The 18924-nt window shown below is 38.1% G+C and overlaps 1 protein-coding gene across 1 annotated transcript in view; it reads left to right on the forward strand.

The window, feature by feature from the left end:
- GABRB1 (gamma-aminobutyric acid type A receptor beta1 subunit) overlaps nt 1-18924 on the forward strand; it is a 457044-nt gene that overhangs the window by 136706 nt on the left and 301414 nt on the right. The gene's annotated exons all lie outside the window — the stretch shown is intronic.

The following is an 18924-nucleotide window of genomic DNA, read 5'->3' on the forward strand; positions in this document are numbered from 1 at the left end:
AGTCTGCAAGACATGTAGAGGATGAGCATGCACACATTCTCAAATTAAAATCTCCCACATAACAATAACTTCTTTATTCAGATTCAGAATTTCAGAACAAAATAGTTGGTCATCTTTGCTTAGGCCAGATTATTTTTCTCTTAGTACAGTCAAGTGTGGCTAGAGATGCTGATCATATTTTATTTTTAAAAAGGCTACAAAAATTTCAAGTGGTTATTATGCATATTGTATTCTACATACCATGAAATTTATTTCTTGACCTATTTTTATTTACTACTTTTATCTTGATTTATTCACAAGCCTATATTGTTATTTTATAAAGTTCTACAATCTTCCCTGATTTTTCTGAAGTTGGTAATAATATCTGAGAAACACTTCCTATCTTTATTAATAGCTTTTAAGCTAGGACTGAAGAGCCCATTTTCATGGATACATGTGAATTTCACATGAGATGCATGTTAATTTAAGTAAATACAAATATCTATCACACTGTAAAGCATCCCAAGACCATGTGTTAATAAGTAACCAATCATTTAAAGATTGTCCTGAGCCTATACCTCAGACAACACAGAAGCAGATTCTATAGCCATCTGCCCCCTTAAAAAGTGACTTGTTTTGTTTGCCTGACTTATATCTCAATTAATTCAGGAGATAGTTCTTGAGGATGATAATTATGAGCTAAGCATTGGTTAGATGCTAGAATGAATGGCAGTAGGGGAATCTATATTAAGGAAATAGGTAATTTCAGTAAATGTGATAAATGTAAAATAATGCTAAGCACAGGGTGCTATAAGTTCTCCACTCTTGTGAGGTAAAGATGTTATCCCCATCATCAATTTAGAACTAAATGATGGGAGATGGAGATGAGGCACAGACAGAGTGTAGTTTCAGGGTTGGGGCACAGACAAAGAGAAGTAGAAATGCTAAAAGATGTATTCAGAGTGTTAGTGAATGAAAACAAGAGAGAGATGGTATAAGAAGAGCATGGTCCATTCAATAGATAAGTAAGATTTCATGACCAGAGAATAGAGTTCATGATGGAGGAAAAAAATGAGAGATGAGACTGGGCATATAAATAGATCATACATGGTCTAAGAAATCATATCAGGACATTTGAATTTACTCCTGAAGGCAACGGGAAGCCATATTAGAAAAATGAGGACCTGATTGATTCTCCTTGTAGAACATGATTACTCTGACAATAATGTGAAAAAAGAAATGAATTTGAAAGATGGGTGAATTGAAGGCAGGAAACCACTTAGAATTGTACAGTTATTCAGAAGAGAGGAGACTGTGGCCTGAACTAAGATTTTGGCAGTAAGTAAGAGAGAAAGGAATGGTTTTGACGTGTACAGTTGACCTTTGCACAACATGGGTTTGAACTGCATGGTTCCACTTTTATGTGGCTTTTTTCAGTAGTAAATGCCATGGTACTACATGATCCAAGGTTGATCGAATCCAAGGATGCAGAATGTGGATACAGAAGAACCTCGATACAGAGCATGGAATGTAAATTATATGCAGGTTTTTAATTGCATGGAGGGTCAGCACCCCAACCCCCAGTGTTGTTCAACGGTCAACTGTGTTTAGAAGTTGTAAATGAAAGGAATTCATAATTAATTGGATTAGTGGATGACCTGAATACAGGAAGAGAAGACAAAGTCAAGGATGATACTCAACTAAATTGACAACAAAGATGGTGCCTGAGATGTGAAAAGTAAATACCTACCATGTGATGCATTGATGTTCAGTCTCCTTAATTAGCATTTGCTTGTACATTATAAAATAAATACATTTCATCTTTATCAATTTCCTCCCATTAAGATCATCTCAGCTGCGTAATGACCTATTCCTCATGGAAAGCATGATTTCTTTGACCTTCCTGATGGGAGCCAGAATTGCAGTGTATTTTGCATTAAAAACTAAAAATACGCTGTGAACTACATTCAGAAATTCTGTACAAAAACTTTTAGTAGCAATAACCTGATTGTACTTTTCTGTGATGCCATGGAATAGAAGAACCAGATAAAATTCTTCCTCCACCCCAATGTCTGGCAGGTCAAAACAGGAAGTAAGGAGGATGTCACTAAAAATAAGGATTCCACATTTTTTCCTCTATTTTAGCTTGTCAATTGAGTGAGCCGTACCCTTCCAGCAGTGCTTACCTCAGGCACAATGTGAATTGCATAAAATTTGTCTTCCAGAGTAGCAATCATTTTCTTTCTCTATATTATTTCCCTTCCTTTTAATTTTTTCTTTCTTTATTTTTAATTGAAGGATAATTACAATATTGTGTTAGTTTCTGCCATACATCAACAAGGATCAGCCATAGGTATACATATGTTGCCTCCCTCTCACCTGCCACCCAATCCCACCCCTCTAGGTTGTCACAGAGCCCCAGATTGAATTCCCTGAGCTATACAGCAAATTCCCACTGGCTATTTATTTTACATATGCTAATGTATATGTTTCCATGTTACTCTCTCCATTCCTCCCTTCCCTTTTAGAGTGTCCTGTTCTAAAATGTCAAGGGTTTCTTTTGATTGCTCTATCTTGACAGGAGGAATACATTTACACACAAACACTTTTAGGTAAAGATTTTAGAGTAAACCATAGGGACAAAACAATGTAATATTGTATGTTCATATTTACTGTGATTTTTTTCCCCCTAGAATACTACATATAGGGTGGATATACACATATACATGGCACATGGATGGAGAAAATATTTCGAGATGCTTGCCACATCAGACCCCATAAGCAATTGCCTGGTTCATTGAGGCATCTGACTGACCCTGTTTCTTAGTGTTTGCAGTTGCATATTAAAAAAAAATTAACATTGGGTTATGGACATGAGTTTGAGCAAACTTCAGGAGATGGTGAAGGACAGGAAAGCTTGATGTGCTGCAGTCCATGGGGTTGCAAAGAGTCAGAGGTGACTGAATAACAACAACATTGGGTTTTGGTCAATAAATTCTAAATATACCACTTACATACTAGTTGGGTGAAAAATATTAACAATAACAATAATAGCGTCAACTCACATCTATTGAAAGATTTAATAAGAGAGAGGTCTTTTTTTGTTCCTCTAGCCCACCAAGCTTGTTTCTGCCTTAGAATGTGAAACTACCCATTGTTTCTCTCTGGAACCTCACTGAGAATAGGGAAGTTTTCTATCTTGTTTGTTGCTGCTTTAGCACCTAAAACTATTTTTGCTGCATAATACATACTGAATATATATCCCTTAGAATATGAATGGGTACTATTCATTAATTGTTTTGTGTGTTTCATCTTATCTCCCTGACCACACTGAAGGTAGGAGCACAATAACTTCTATATTCCACATAGCAGCTAAAATTCTAGACCCTAAAACTCTAAGTGCTAAAATATTACTGATGAGGCTGACAGAATGACTACATATATTAGTGAATATCCAAAAAATGTACAAAATTCAAAAGAGCAGATTAAGAAGGTATGTTAGTTTCCTACACCTGCCATAATAAATGACCACAATTCAGGTGGCTTGAAACAACAGAACCCTCAGTTCTGATGGCCAAAAGCTTGAAACCAAGATGTCAGCAGAGCTGTGCTCCCTCTGAAAATTCTAGGAGAGAATTCTCTCTTGTTTCTTCCAACTTCTAGTGGCTCCAGGCATTCCTTGGCTTGTGGGTGCATCACTCACAGCTTGGCTTTCATCCTCACATCACCTTTTCCTCTTCTCCCTTGTATCTCTCCCATGTATGTCTCTTACAAGGACACTTATTGTTGGCTTTAGGGACCATCTGAATAATCTAGAATGATCCTGTCTCAAGATCTTTAAATTAATTATATCTGTAATATCCCCTTTTCCAAATAAGGTTACATTCTAAGGTTCTCGGAATTAGGAAATGGATATATCTTTTCATTTGTCACCATTCAGCCCACTATAGCAGGCAGGGTATAGTAGAAAATGCACAACCTTGATATCAGGCATGAAAGTGAAAGTCACTCAGTCATGTCTGACTCTTTGCAACCCCATGGGCTATACAGTCCATGGAATTCTCCAGGCCAGAATACTGGAGTGGGTAGCTTTTCCCTTCTCCAGGGGATCTTCCCAACCCAGGGATTGAACCCACGTCTCCCGCATTGCAGGTGGATTGTTTACCAGCTGAGCTACCAGGGGAGGCCTGATGTCAGGCATACATGAATTCAAACTCAGCTCAGACATTTACAACTAGCTTGTTAGATCTCTTTTAACCCTGGTTTTCATTATCATTATATCTGCTTTCATGAGTTGCTGAGACCACTATGTGAGATATTGTATACAGAATGAATAGCTAAGTATCTGATCCACTATGAATGCTCAAGAAATGTTCCCATTCCTTCTCACTTTGTAAGCTCTTTAACCAAAAGTACATCCCTAGTTTAAGGCTTTCTTCTAAATACCAGTTCTTTACTAGATATTTCTATTGTCAAAATATTCTCTGAAATCCATTCCCTATTGAATCTTATAATCAAATTTGTCAAATAATGCAATCTTACAATGAAGTACAACAAAAGCCCTTTGTATGTATGTATGTATTTGTCACTCAGTCATTTCCAACTCTTTGTGACCCCATGGACTATATAGCTTTCCAAGCTCCATTGTCCTTGGAATTCTCCAGGAAAGAATACTGGAGTGGGTTGCCATTCCCTTCTCCAGGGGATCTTCCTAACCCAGGGATCAGACCCAGGTATCCCATATTGCCGGCAGATTCTTTACCATGTGAGCCACCACAAGTTTGAAATCTACATTCATTTTCAGATATCTGAAGAGAATTACAAGTTGTGGGTTTGGGCCATTGTTCCTTGATGTTGCTGAGTGGAAAAAGGATTATAAGTGTACCATAAGTACATCACTGTGTCTTCTAAGGCAGTGTTTCAAAAGAATAGTTTCTGTGAAATATCTGAGATGCTTGCCTCACATCCTATTTTGACTATGCCAAGAAGTAAAGTCTGTAGTCTTTCTTAGAACAAAATTAAATGAGTATTAGTGAGGTTAAAGGCTTCAATAAAGGGGCATGATATGGAACTCTTGGACACACAGAACTTCAAAAATCCTTATTTAAATGCCAAATCAATTAACATAAGAGCTTGGATGGTGGGGGAAGGGTGTGTGTTCACAACTTTATAGCCAGAAATAAGATAAGCTGAATCTTTATAACTGTCTTCAAAAACTTACATGTGTCACTAAGGAATCACTCAGCACTGTTTGATCAGTTTATTCATCAATGCAAACATCCAAGATTGTTAAATAATACCTATTCTATTTTGGACGTTGTGCATGATGTGGTAAACACACACACACACACACAAACACACACATAAACACTGCCTTCCTGGAAGGCAGCATCTAGGAAGGGGTACAGACATGTACATAGAGAAATGCCTTGTGGTATATTAGGTTTAATACTAAGGCATAGGAGGAGCATAGAGGAAAGAGGGAGTAATTCCCTGGGGTTCCAATGCCTAGCAGAATGCCTGGCACATAGTAACTATTCAAAAAATACTTCATAGATGAAAAAGTGATTGCCTTCAGGTAAGTTTCAAATGGTAGACATGTCTAAATCAAAAATTTTGAGATCCTAAGTGAGGAACAGTCAGGCTGTGAAGAGCTGAGTTCCTGTTATTTGAGTTGATAACATGTGGCGGCATCTATAAAAATTGACAGCAGTGTTAGCACTCACATAGTTGAGCTTCGCTGGGAAACGGAACCCAGATCAAGATCCATGATGAACTCCAGAGATTTCCAGCAACATCTTTCAAGGAATTCAGCTGCATGATGTCTTTGCTTTATCTCTAAGCACTGCTTTCACCAGCAGTTCTTGCTAGTCTCTTTTATCCCTTGCATACTGCTTCCTCTCTGTGTGTCTTTGTTTCTGCTCCATGCTACTACCTGTGTCCCTTTCTGTGTGTTTTAACTTTCAAACTCCAGAGTCTCTATCCAATAGAGTGTACATAATGTGTAGAATGAATATTCAAGGACATTTCATAGCCCACTGCCCAGGTTTTTTTAAGTCTTTCTTTGCATCAGAGTGTTGTGGCTAGCCTGGGGAAGTCTTGTGATCAGAGTATGGCCAAATAAGTATAAAATATAATGGCCGTAGACATGACGCACCCTCATAAGACTATTTTATGCACAGTATAACAATTACAAAGGGGTATCCAGTGGTATCATGGAAACAGTTGAAATGAAACAACCTCTTGGGGGTGATCTCTAAGTTATACTTGCAGTAGTTAACTATTTGTTGAATGCATAACTGTATATTAAGTGCTGTCATAAACCTTTCATTTTACTATCTCAATTAATTCTAAACTCATGGGGAGAAAGCCAGAACTCCGAAGATTAAGTGAACTGGTAAGAGAGCTAGTAAAAAATAAAACTGAAATTGAATTCAGGTCTATTTGACTCCAAATCCTATGTTCTTTCAAATAATTGTGATACTACATGACTATAGTTTCTAGAAGTGCAACTCAGCCATGGATTTTAGAAAAAATTACCACAACTGACAGCACATCATACTTAACTCAAAAGTGGACTACTCATACAGAGTACTATACTGTATGAGTACTCCTAGACAGTACTCACAGACACCAGCCTATGCACATTATGACCGGTTTGTTATGTCATGAGCAACCAGAACCCCAAAGCTCCTCAGTTGGCTGTTTTCCTGAGTGAGCATTATTTATTCAGTTCACATTTATATATTTAAATCTAGTAAACATCTACTGGTGTCTATGTGCTAGATACTGTGGGCATACAAAGATGAATGAGGCATGGGCTACACCCTCAAAAGCATAGAGTGAGGATCCAGGTGAAAAAGCCAAATTATGACCATTCTGAGTAGAAAAGGTAAATGCTGTCTGTAGTAGAGAAGTTAACAAAGTAACAAAGAGCAGAATAAGGGGAAGATTAATCTGCCTTTGAGAGGAGATTAGGGAGTTCTTTGTAGAATTCAACTAGCATCAACTTGGGTCTTGGAGATAAGTAGGATTTTGATTTTTAAGAAGAGGAAAAAGCACAACCAAAGACAGAGATATGGAAAAATACAAGAATGTTAAGGAAATAGCCTTTCGTGTCAGCAGGAGGGTACACTTGAGTGGGCAGGTAGTCAAAGGACAAATGATTTTGGAAAAGTAGGTTGAGATAGATTATTGAGAACCTTGCTTGACAGTCTTGACTTCTCTTTTGAGAGGTATGGCAACCACAAGCAATTTTATTCTGCCAAACAAATCTTCCCTGGAATATGAATCAGGAAACCTCACAAATGCTTCCCAAGGTGACTCCATACTCAACTACAGCATTATCTGCCTTCATGTACAGTTGTATTGTGGCAACCTGCTAATATTTTCAACCACTCCCTTGGAAACTGGAGCTCATGACTACCATCTAGAGTGTCCTCTTTAAATATTTCAAGTATGAAGGCCACTGATTATACACATACATGCACATACACACTTATACCTAAGGAAGGGGATGGAGAAAGAGCGAGCGAGAGAGAAAGAGATGTGCTGTGAGCACAGGAAGAATTTTTATAAGCTTGTCTTTCATCTTGTAGAAGAAACAAACATGATGTAGCATGTCTATTTATAGATCTCTAAAAATGGTTTCTAGTCAGGTAATCTTGCAAAATCAGGGAATGCATATATAACATAATGAATATTTAAATGTAATGGGAACTTCAGATCCTCTTGAAACTAGGGTATTTCAGTGGCAACATCAGAAAGGACTGATGCCAAGGGGATGAGAATCGTTACCATGGCAACTCCCAGGCTGACTCACTCATAGATAACGCCTTAAACTTGTGACATGAGATTGCTTGAGGATTTTTAACACTGTACTAAAATACACATTGCTTCATGCAGATGAGAAAATATATCAGCATAGCATTCCCCCCGCTAAGGCTTTCTATGACATTTCTAAACAAGACCTCTCTTGTCCTTCAGTCTCTCCATGTTTGGGATGGAGAAATGGCTCCAGAGGAGGTGTGGAGAATTGAAGGAAACCTAAACTGCTCTTCAGAAAATTCTGCATTCTGCTGGCAGATATCATTTTAGTGGTCATACTACTTCCTGATCTTTGATTTCTACTCACATCTGAGTTGGGGGTTCCACTTCCAATATACTTCAGAACTACATGTTGTAGAAACAAATGTGTGAAGCCAGACGTAAGTAAGTTGGAGGGATAGGAAAACACACAGTACCAGAAAGTAAAGATAATAGAACTCTCGCTCTCCCTAGTCTTCTTTTCCTCCTTTAGTATTCATGAAAATGTTTTTTAGGCAACATTAAAAGAAGGTTCCAGGTTTACATTCCTTTTGCTGCAATGGAAAGAGAGGACTGTAGGAAATTGACTAAATATAAAATGACATACATAGAGTCAGGAACAGATTTTATAGAACTAATGAAAATATAGATATTGTTCATTTAGGATTTTGAAGAACACCAAGGGAATATCGAGGTCACTGTTTCTCAAATTAAGATCTGAAAATTAACAACATAATAATCTCCTTGAAAGCATCAGTCAAAAAAATGTAGATTTCAGAACTGTACTCCTCGAAAATCAAACTCAGTGGTCCGAGCAGTCGTGGTGGTAATTATGTACACTGAGTGTGAGAACTGTTCATCTAGTCAACCTATTCATTTTGCTATGCTAAAGTCGTGTCCGACTCTGTGCGACCCCATAGACGGCAGCCCACCAGGCTCCCCTGTCCCTGGGATTCTCCAGGCAAGAACACTGGAGTGGGTTGCCATTTCCTTCTCCACTGCATGAAAGTGAAAAGTGAAAGTGAAGTCCCTCAGTCGTGTCTGACTCTTAGTGACCCCATGGATGGCAGCCTACCAGGCTCCTCCATCCATGGGATTTTCCAAGCATGAGTACTGGAGAGAGGTGCCATTGCCTACTGCATGTAAAAGCTCCCTGTCTGAGAGTTTGATTTGCCAAAGATTATCCACAGGTCTAAAACTCACTTCTCCAAATCCTCAGATTCATTTTCATTAATAAACCAAGTTTCCCACATGAATCTTTTAAGGAAATGTGTTAAATTTTTACATTTTTATTTTATTTATTTATTTTTAGTGAAATATAGTTGATTTACAACATTGTGGGGGCTTCCCTCGTGGCTCAGATGGTGAAGAATCTGCTTGCGATGGAGAAGACCTGGGTTCAATCCCTGAGTCAGGAAGATCCCTTGAAGAAGGAAATGGCTGCCCATTTCAATATTCTTGCCTGAAGAATTCCATGGACAGAGGAGTCTGGCTGGCTACAGTCCATGGGGTCACAAAGAATTGGCCATGACTGACGACTAACACTTTCACACTTTCACTTTCATTTTACAACATTGTGTTAATTTCAGGTATACAATAATATGATTCAGTTTAGATAAACAGATGGACAGATGTAAATATTCTTTTTTGAACTTTTTATTGTAGAATATTACAATATAATGTTTTTAATAATATAAAACTTATTATATGACTGCATTAATACCCTTTAAATATCTTTAAAATGAATGTAGTGGAGTGTGATACCACAGTTTAAATAGAATTTTGATTAACTGGGTAGTGAATTATTCAAGATTTCTTTTTGGGATTCATTTTGTTGCTGAAGACTAACTTTGAAATACATACATCCCCTAGTGGGTGGATAAGGCACACTAAAAGTAAGTAAAATAATATAGTTTAAAAAGTGAGTCTTACTAGTCATTTACATCATATTTTAAGTAAGAAAACAGTTTTCACAGCTAACGATTGAAAGTTCATTATCGTAGTTTGGGGATTCATTGATAGATTCTGATACTGAGACTATTCAGTGTCACTAATACCCCATTCCCTCTTTTGTGTGATAATGGATCAATTGCTTGGATTCATACACTGAAAGAGCATTTTGATTCTCAGCCAGTACAAAAAGACTGATATGCACTAAGCTTATGTCTTAGGCCCTTGTCTTGCTTCAATCTCTGAATTTACCTTGATAACCTCATTTAATCTCATAGCCATGGTGTTGATGAGGATTCATTAATCTATATTCTCTATATCTTTCTACAACTTTATAGCAGCTAATATATCTATATCTGCACTTCAAGTACTTCAGAAAAATATCCAATCCAAATACATCAATTTTCCCCCAAATTCCAGTACTTCTGTAGTGTTTGCATTTCCCCCTCATCTCCCATATCTACAACGAGTTTAAATCCATTCTCTTTCCTTTCAACATTTTATCTCTACTCCTCTTTTCACCTACCCCTACATTTTCTGCCTTCATTCAGGCTCATAGTATGTTACACTTGTATTGCAAAGTTTAACTGTTTTGTAACTTAGCTGTCTGTCTCAGGCTTTTTCCTCATGCCAATCATTCAAAAAATAGTTGTTGTGTACTTACTTACCTGCTGGAATAGGAAATGGCAACCCACTCCAGTATTCTCATCTATAAAATTCCATGGACAGAGGACCATGGTGGGCTACAGTCCATGAGGTCACAAAGAGTTGGATACAACTGAGTAACTGAGCATACGCTCACTAATCCGCAGGCCCCGTACTCAGCACTAGGGGATAACCAGATAGATATGCCCTCATGAGACTCACAGTCTAGTAGTGGAGGAAATAGACAGGCACCAACTGTGGTGTTGGAGAAGACTCTTGAGAGTCCCTTGGACTGCAAGGAGATCCAACCAGTCCATTCTGAAGGAAATCAATTCTGGGTATTCATTGGAAGGACTGATGTTGAAGCTGAAGCTCCAATATTTTGGCCACCTGATGTGAAGAGCTGACTCATTTGAAAAGATCCTGAATCGGGAAAGATTGAAGGCAGGAGTAGAAGGGGACAACAGAGGATGAGATGGTTAGATGGCATCACCAACTCAATGGACATGAGTTTGGGTAAACTTTGGGAGTTGGTGATGGACAGGGAGGCCTGGCATGCTGCGGTTCATGGGGTCGCAAAGAGTTGGACATGACTGAGTGACTGAATTGAACTGAACTGAAACCAATTTCCTTGTAGAATGATTCAGGCTACAGTGAGAAGGGGCTATGAGAGCAGAGTGGCAAACTCAGACTTCCTGGTTCCTGATTCGGGAGAAAAAGGTATAATTAGGCTTCCAATCTGAGACCTACACCAGTTAGGGATAGTCAGGCAAAGAAGCAAGAGAGAAAGAGTGAGTGTTCTGGGCCCAGAAGAAGCATCATGTGTCTGAGGAACTGGATGAAAGAGTCAGAGGAGTCAAGTTAGAAATGTGGCTGGAAAGAGGAACAGATTCATTTGCCTTAGGGAATTTTTCCTCATAACACTGAGGATCCATTAAAGCTTAAGTTGGAGCAATATAATCATAATTGTAATTTTTTTAAAAATTGGAATATCCATTTATCAGCCATACAACAAATGATCTAGAGAAGAGCTAAATGCAGATGACTAGTCAGGAGCCCTATTGCAGTAAATCAGATAAGAAATGATAAAGGCCAAACTAGATCATAGCAACTATAAATAGAATATAGAGATTTTTTTTATGGAATAGAAAGACCAGGCTTTATTGATTTATTTAATGTGGAAAGTGAGGAAGAGAAAAGAATCAAGACTCCTTCCAGCTTCTGATTTTGTCCACAGGATAGATGACTGTGCCATTCACTAGGAATAACAATGGAGATGGGGGACCAGATTTAAGTGTGGATGGGAGTGATTCTACTGGGGACCATGGATGGTTCTTTCATTCAGCATCCTCTCATATTGGTGCTGGAAGCATAGAAGTAAACCATAATATCTCTATTCTCAATGAATTTATGCTCCCCTTCTCCTAGAGGGTTATCATGCACAATGTTAAATAAAAGACCCTTAACCTGTAGGTAATACCCATGTTTGCCTTTCATCTTACTGTCACTTAGAAATAATTTCTAATTTGGGAAATATGTTTCTGTTGTTGTGTCCAATTCTTTGCAACCCCATGGACTGCAGCACACCAGGCTTCTCTGTCCTATCTCCCGGAGTTTACTCAAACTCATGTGCATTGAGTCAGCAATGCCGTTCAACCATCTCATCCTGTCGTCCCCTTCTCATCCTGCCCTCAATCTTTCCCCACGTCAAGATCTTTCCCAATGAGTTGATTCTTCACATCAGTTCAGTTCAGTTCAGTCGCTCAGTTGTGTCTGACTCTTTGCAACCTGATGAACCGCAGCACACCAGGCCTCCCTGTCCATCACCAATTGCCGGAGTCCACCCAAACCCATGTCCATTGAGTCAGTGATGCCATCCAACCATCTCATCCACTATCGTTCCCTTCTCCTCCTGCCCTCAATCTTTCCCAGCATCAGGATCTTTTCAAATAAGTCAGCTCTTCACATCAGGTGGCCAAAGTATTGGAGTTTCAGCTTCAGCATCAGTCCTTCCAGTGAACACCCAGGACTGATCTCCTTTAGGATGGGCTGGTTGGATCTCCTTGCAGTCCAAGGGACTCTCAAGAGTCTTCTCCAACACCACAGTTCAAAAGCATCAATTCTTCAGCACTCAGCTTTCTTTGTCATCCAACTCTCACATCCATACATGACCATGGTAAAACAGTTGGCCAAAATATTGGAATTTCAGCTTCAGCATCAGTCCTTCCAATTAATATTCAGGGTTGATTTCCTTTAGGATTGACTGGGTTGATTTCCTTGCTATCCAGGGGACTCTGAAGAGTCTTCTCCTGCACCAGTTTGAAAACATCAATCCTTTCACACTCAGCCTTCTTTATGATCCAATTCTCACATCCATACATGACTACTGGAAAAACCATAGCTTTGACTAGATCGACCTTCATTGGGAAGATAATGTCTCTGCTTTTTAATACTCTGGTTATGTTTGTCATAGCTTTCCTTCCAAGGAGCAGTTCAGTTCAGTCGTTCAGTTGCGTCTGACTCTTTGCAACCCATGGACTGCAGCACACCAGGCTCCCTTGTCCGCCACCAACACCTGACTCTTGCTCAAACTCATGTCCATTGAGTTGGTGATGCCATCCAACCATCTCATCCTCTGTCATCTCCTTCTCCTGCCTTCAGTTTTTCCCAGCATCAGGATCTTTTCCAATAAGTCAGTTCTTCATATCAGGTGGCCAAAGTATTGGAGTTTCAGCTTCAGCATCAGTCCTTCCAATGAATATTCAGGACTGATTTCCTTTATGATTGACTGGTTGGATCTCCTTGCAGTCCAAGGGACTCTCAAGAGTATTCTCCAACACTATAGTTTAAAAGAATCAATTCAAGGAGCAAGTGTCTTTTAATTTTGTGGCTGCAGTCACTATCTGCTGTGATTTTGGAGCTAAAGAAGATAAAATCTGCCACTGTTTCCTCTTTTGCCCCATCTATTTGCTATAACGTGATGGGACCAGATGCCATGATCTTAGTTTTTTGAATGTTGAGTTTTAAGCCAACTTTTCCACTCTCCTCTTTCACCCTTATCCATAGGCTGTCTTCACTTTGTATTTTTAAAGTGGTATCATCTGCATATCTGAGGTTGTTGATATTTCTCCCAAGAATCTTGATTCCAGCTTGTGATTCATATATATGGAAAATATAGCTGCTACCATAACTCATGACTAAGGAGGTCTTTCTTTGAAAGTGGTAAAATGCTTTAGCAGGCTTTTGAATGTGAATGCCATCCCACCAAAAGAAAATTATTCTATTTCCTGTGAAAGTGAAGTTGCTCAGTCATGTCTGACTCTTTGCAACCCCATGGACTGTAGCCTACCAGGCTAGTTCATCCATGGGATTTTCCAGGCAACAGTACTGGAGTGGGTTGCCATGTACTTGAGGATTATTATGGAATAAACATGTTGTCTTTCCTTCAGCTAACATTTGAAGACTCATCCAGGGAAGTGATGAATGATTGACTGTATTTAGCATTCCCTGGGGTTTTCAACAGCACACAGATAAGAGTATGGCAGCTGTGTTCATTACCAGCTGATGAAGGGGAGCTCATGGATAAAATATCAGAGGGCTGAAAAGTCTACATTAGAACTGAATGTTAGTGATTAATAGGTATCCATGAAACAGCAAGGCAGAAGTTAGCCTTAGGCAAGAGATAACCCTTGTCCTAGGAGGAAAATTTTTTGTGCTTGTAATGCATGTTTAAGCCCTTGTTTATTATGTGGTACAGTGGAAAGAACTAGGAACTTAAAGTCAGAGAGATTTGGATTCAAATTACAGCTCCAACTTTTTCTAGTAGTCATTTTGGGCATCCCTTAAACTCAGAGTCTCTGCTTTATAAAAAGGGAATATTAATTTCAACATCCTAGAGATGTTATGAGGTTTAAATAATATAACATGTTGAAAGCACCTAGCAAATTGCTGGTCTTATAGCTAAACATTTGGCAATAGCTCTTGTTATTCAGTATTTAGTGGAGAAAAAAATCAATAACTTAGTTAAAGAGAAGAAAAATATATCATAGGCATTGCATTGTCCTATAATCTGCTTTAGGCTACTTGATTTTCCTTATTTATTCAATTACAGTTTTACAGTTTTCTGGGACTATTATATACATAATTTCAATTAATCTTTTCAACAATCTTGTTGATAGTTTTCCTGCCCATCACACAGGTAAGGAGATTGAGTATCAGACTAGCTGAAAAATTTGCTCTTAGATACCAGGACTAATGAACAATAAATCTTTATAACTAGATTCCAACTCTCCCAATTCAGTTTTACTTGTAGACTTAATTGATAGCTCTGTTTGTTTTAACATGGTGTTAGCCTAGAGGTTTTATTTCTGAATGGATCTAGTCTATATACTTAATGCAAATCTACTAAGATATGCATGTTTGTTATAGGTCCAAGGATGATTTTGAAGCTATGTAAGAGGAAAATTAAGCTTATCAAAATTATTAGCTTTAAAATTCACAAACCATTTTTTCTACACTGCCAAAGGAATTCTTAAAGTGTTTTTTTTTGGTCATTATGCAGTACAAGGTTGCCAATGTCTTCTGCAGAAGTATGTGCCAAGTTACTTTTTACCCAGATCCAGTCAAAGATTAATAGAAGTTTGAACAGATGCTCAATGAGGTTAAGCCACTGGAGATGGCCAATATGGATATTTATGTAGCTTTTGGATTCTATAGACCTGACTTTAAGGCCTTAGCTAATGCTTTCTATAAGTTTAAATTTAATTCAATATTTAGAAAGTTATTGTACCAAAGGAGCAGTCTATGATTTTATTTTTATTTACCTTAGCAAGTTATTATATTAAGCTCCAGAGTATGGCATCATATAATACAAAGGATGCAGTAAAACACCAGTACTTAATGGTATTTATATCTCTATCCGTCTATCTATCTGCAGAGAGAGAAGAGTTATTGCAACACTATTTTTAAGTTGTAGAAGAACCTGAAACAACTTCAATTACCATTAACATAATAATAACTAATATGTTATTCTATACTGTGTAGCCACTAAATGGAATGAGTCATATCTTTACCCATTGATTTGGAGGAAGTTCTGAGTTGTCACTAAGAAAAGAAGATGCAATAAGCATGGATTGATTTCAGAGAGCTTTCATAAATATACGTTTTAGGGAATTGAATTAATGGCATAGATATCAAAGGTAAGCTGTTTTGATTTAAAATATTTTTTGTGAGACTGCATCAGGGAAAGGAAAGCCAGCTCTCTTTCTATTTTTACCTCTTCCTTGAAAACTCATGGATTCCAGTTACCAGGTCCCAGAATTTAAGAGCATACCATTCAAACATCTCAACCAATTTATGGGTAAACTAACTTTTGAAGACTGACCTAGGAATACAACCACTCATTATTATGTTATCACTACAGAGACGTTAATGTCTGAAGTCTACATAATCTATTTACAAATGCCGTGTTACAATATTATAAACAGAGCACCAGGGAAATTTGTATAATATTCAGTTTTTGCACTGCACAGACACACCTTGTCCACTGAGTGAATGATGTGGAAGTCTAATCTCTGCTTCCCACCCCCTCAAGCTGTTTGTCCTACTGTGGGGCTGAGATAGCAGGAGGAAGAAGAGCTATTGTGTAATTCCTACAAATAGATTTTTTTTTTTTTTTTACAGTCTCCATAAAGGTAGATAAATGAGTCAAAGTATAATGGAGAGTCATGGAATAGCAAAAAGGTAATTGGGAAAGAAGACAAAGGAAAATCTATGCTTTTCTGAGGAAAGGCAGGTATAGATTATGACGGCCTTAAATCAGTGGTTATCAACCAGGGGGAATTTCACCTCCCCTCCTGCCATCCTGGGGACATTTGGTAATGTCTGCAGCCATCTCTGATTGTCATGGCTGCAGGGCTGGTCTCGGAATCTAGTGAATAAAGGCCAAGGGTGCAGCTAATGCTACATCCTAGAATACACAGATGCAGCCTCCCACGTAGAGTAAGTATTCAATCCAAAGTTTTAATAGTGCTGCCGTTGATAAGCCAAACTCTAAATGAATACACACTCTGTTTAAAAAGAGACTAAAATGTTAGGAAGGATTGAAGGCTTGCTGAAAGGAGATTGGCACTAAAATTGCATCTATCCTGATGCATTATTCTTCCTGAAAGTTAAATATTTTATTGTTGGAGCCATTGTTTCATGCTTCTCAATAAGCTGCCAAGTAATGTGTTTTTATTTTTTTTTCCTTTGGTTTGTTTCATTTTAAAAAAATTTTTTAACTTTAAAATATTGTATTAGTTTTGCCAAATATCGAAATGAATCTGCCACAGGTATACATGTGCTCCCCATCCTGAACCCTCCTCCCTCCTCCCTCCCCATACCATCCCTCTGGGTCATCCCAGTGCACCAGCCCCAAGCATCCAGTATCGTGCATCGAACCTGGACTGGTGACTCGTTTCATACATGATATTATACATGTTTCAGTGCCATTCTCCCAAATCTTCCCACCCTCTCCCTCTCCCACAGAGTCCATAAGACTGTTCTATACATCAGTGTCTCTTTAGCTATCTCGTACACAGGGTTATTGTTACCATCTTTCTAAATTCCATATATATGTGTTAGTATACTGTATTGGTGTTTTTCTTTCTGGTTTACTTCACTCTGTATAATAGGCTCCAGTTTCATCCACCTCATTAGAACTGATTCAAATGTATTCTTTTTAATGGCTGAGTAATACTCCATTGTGTATATGTACCACTGCTTTCTTATCCATTCATCTGCTGATGGACATCTAGGTTGCTTCCATGTCCTGGCTATTATAAACAGTGCTGCGATGAACACTGGGGTACACGTGTCTCTTTCCCTTCTGGTTTCCTCAGTGTGTATGCCCAGCAGTGGGATTGCTGGATCATAAGGCAGTTCTATTTCCAGTTTTTTTAAGGAATCTCCACACTGTTCTCCATAGTGGCTGTACTAGTTTGCATTCCCACCAACAGTGTAAGAGGGTTCCCTTTTCTCCACACCCTCTCCAGCATTTATTGCTTGTAGACTTTTGGATCGCAGCCATTCTGACTGGCGTGAAATGGTACCTCATTGTGGTTTTGATTTGCATTTCTCTGATAATGAGTGATGTTGAGCATCTTTTCCTGTGTTTGTTAGCCATCTGTATGTCTTCTTTGGAGAAATGTCTATTTAGTTCTTTGGCCCATTTTTTGATTGGGTCATTTATTTTTCTGGAATTGAGCTGTAGGAGTTGCTTGTATATTTTTGAGATTAGTTGTTTGTCAGTTGCTTCATTTGCTATTATTTTCTCCCATTCTGAAGGCTGCCTTTTCACCTTGCTAATAGTTTCCTTTGTTGTGCAGAAGCTTTTAAGTTTAATTAGGTCCCATTTGTTTATTTTTGCTTTTATTTCCAATATTCTGGGAGATGGGTCATAGAGGATCCTGCTGTGATGTATGTCGGAGAGTGTTTTGCCTATGTTCTCCTCTAGGAGTTTTATAGTTTCTGGTCTTATGTTTAGATCTTTAATCCATTTTGAGTTTATTTTTGTGTATGGTGTTAGAAAGTGCTCTAGTTTCATTCTTTTACAAGTGGTGGACCAGTTTTCCCAGCACCACTTGTTAAAGAGATTGCCTTTAATCCATTGTATATTCTTGCCTCCTTTGTCAAAGATAAGGTGTCCATATGTGCGTGGATTTATCTCTGGGCTTTCTATTTTGTTCCATTGATCTATATTTCTGTCTTTGTGCTAGTACCATACTGTCTTGATAACTGGCTTTGTAGTAGAGCCTGAAGTCAGGTAGGTTGATTCCTCCAGTTCCATTCTTCTTTCTCAAGATAGCTTTGGCTATTCGAGGTTTTTTGTATTTCCATACAAATTGTGAAATTATTTGTTCTAGCTCTGTGAAGAATACCATTGGTAGCTTGATAGGGATTGCATTGAATCTATGAATTGCTTTGGGTAGTATACTCATTTTCACTATATTGATTCTTCCAATCCATGAACATAGTATATTTCTCCATCTATTAGTGTCCTCTTTGATTTCTTTCACCAGTGTTTCATAGTTTTCTATATATAGGTCTTTAGTTTCTTTAGGTAGATATATTCCTAAGTATTTTATTCTTTCCGTTGCAATGGTGAATGGAATTATTTCCTTAATTTCTCTTTCTGTTTTCTCATTATTAGTGTATAGGAATGCAAGGGATTTCTGTGTGTTGATTTTATAGTCAGCAACTTTACTATAATCATTGATTAGTTTTAGTAATTTTCTCGTGGAGTCTTTAGGGTTTTCTATGTAGAGGATCATGTCATCTGCAAATAGTGAGAGTTTTACTTCTTCTTTTCCAATTTGGATTCCTTTTATTTCTTTTTCTGCTCTGATTGCTGTGGCCAGAACTTCCAAAACTATGTTGAATAGTAATGATGAAAGTGGGCACCTTTGTCTTGTTCCTGACTTTAGAGGAAATGCTTTCAATTTTTCACCATTGAGGATAATGTTTGCTGTGGGTTTGTCATATATAGCTTTTATTATGTTGAGG

This window comes from Bos indicus x Bos taurus, chromosome 6, assembly GCF_003369695.1.
Source record: "Bos indicus x Bos taurus breed Angus x Brahman F1 hybrid chromosome 6, Bos_hybrid_MaternalHap_v2.0, whole genome shotgun sequence".
NCBI lineage: Eukaryota > Metazoa > Chordata > Mammalia > Artiodactyla > Bovidae > Bos > Bos indicus x Bos taurus.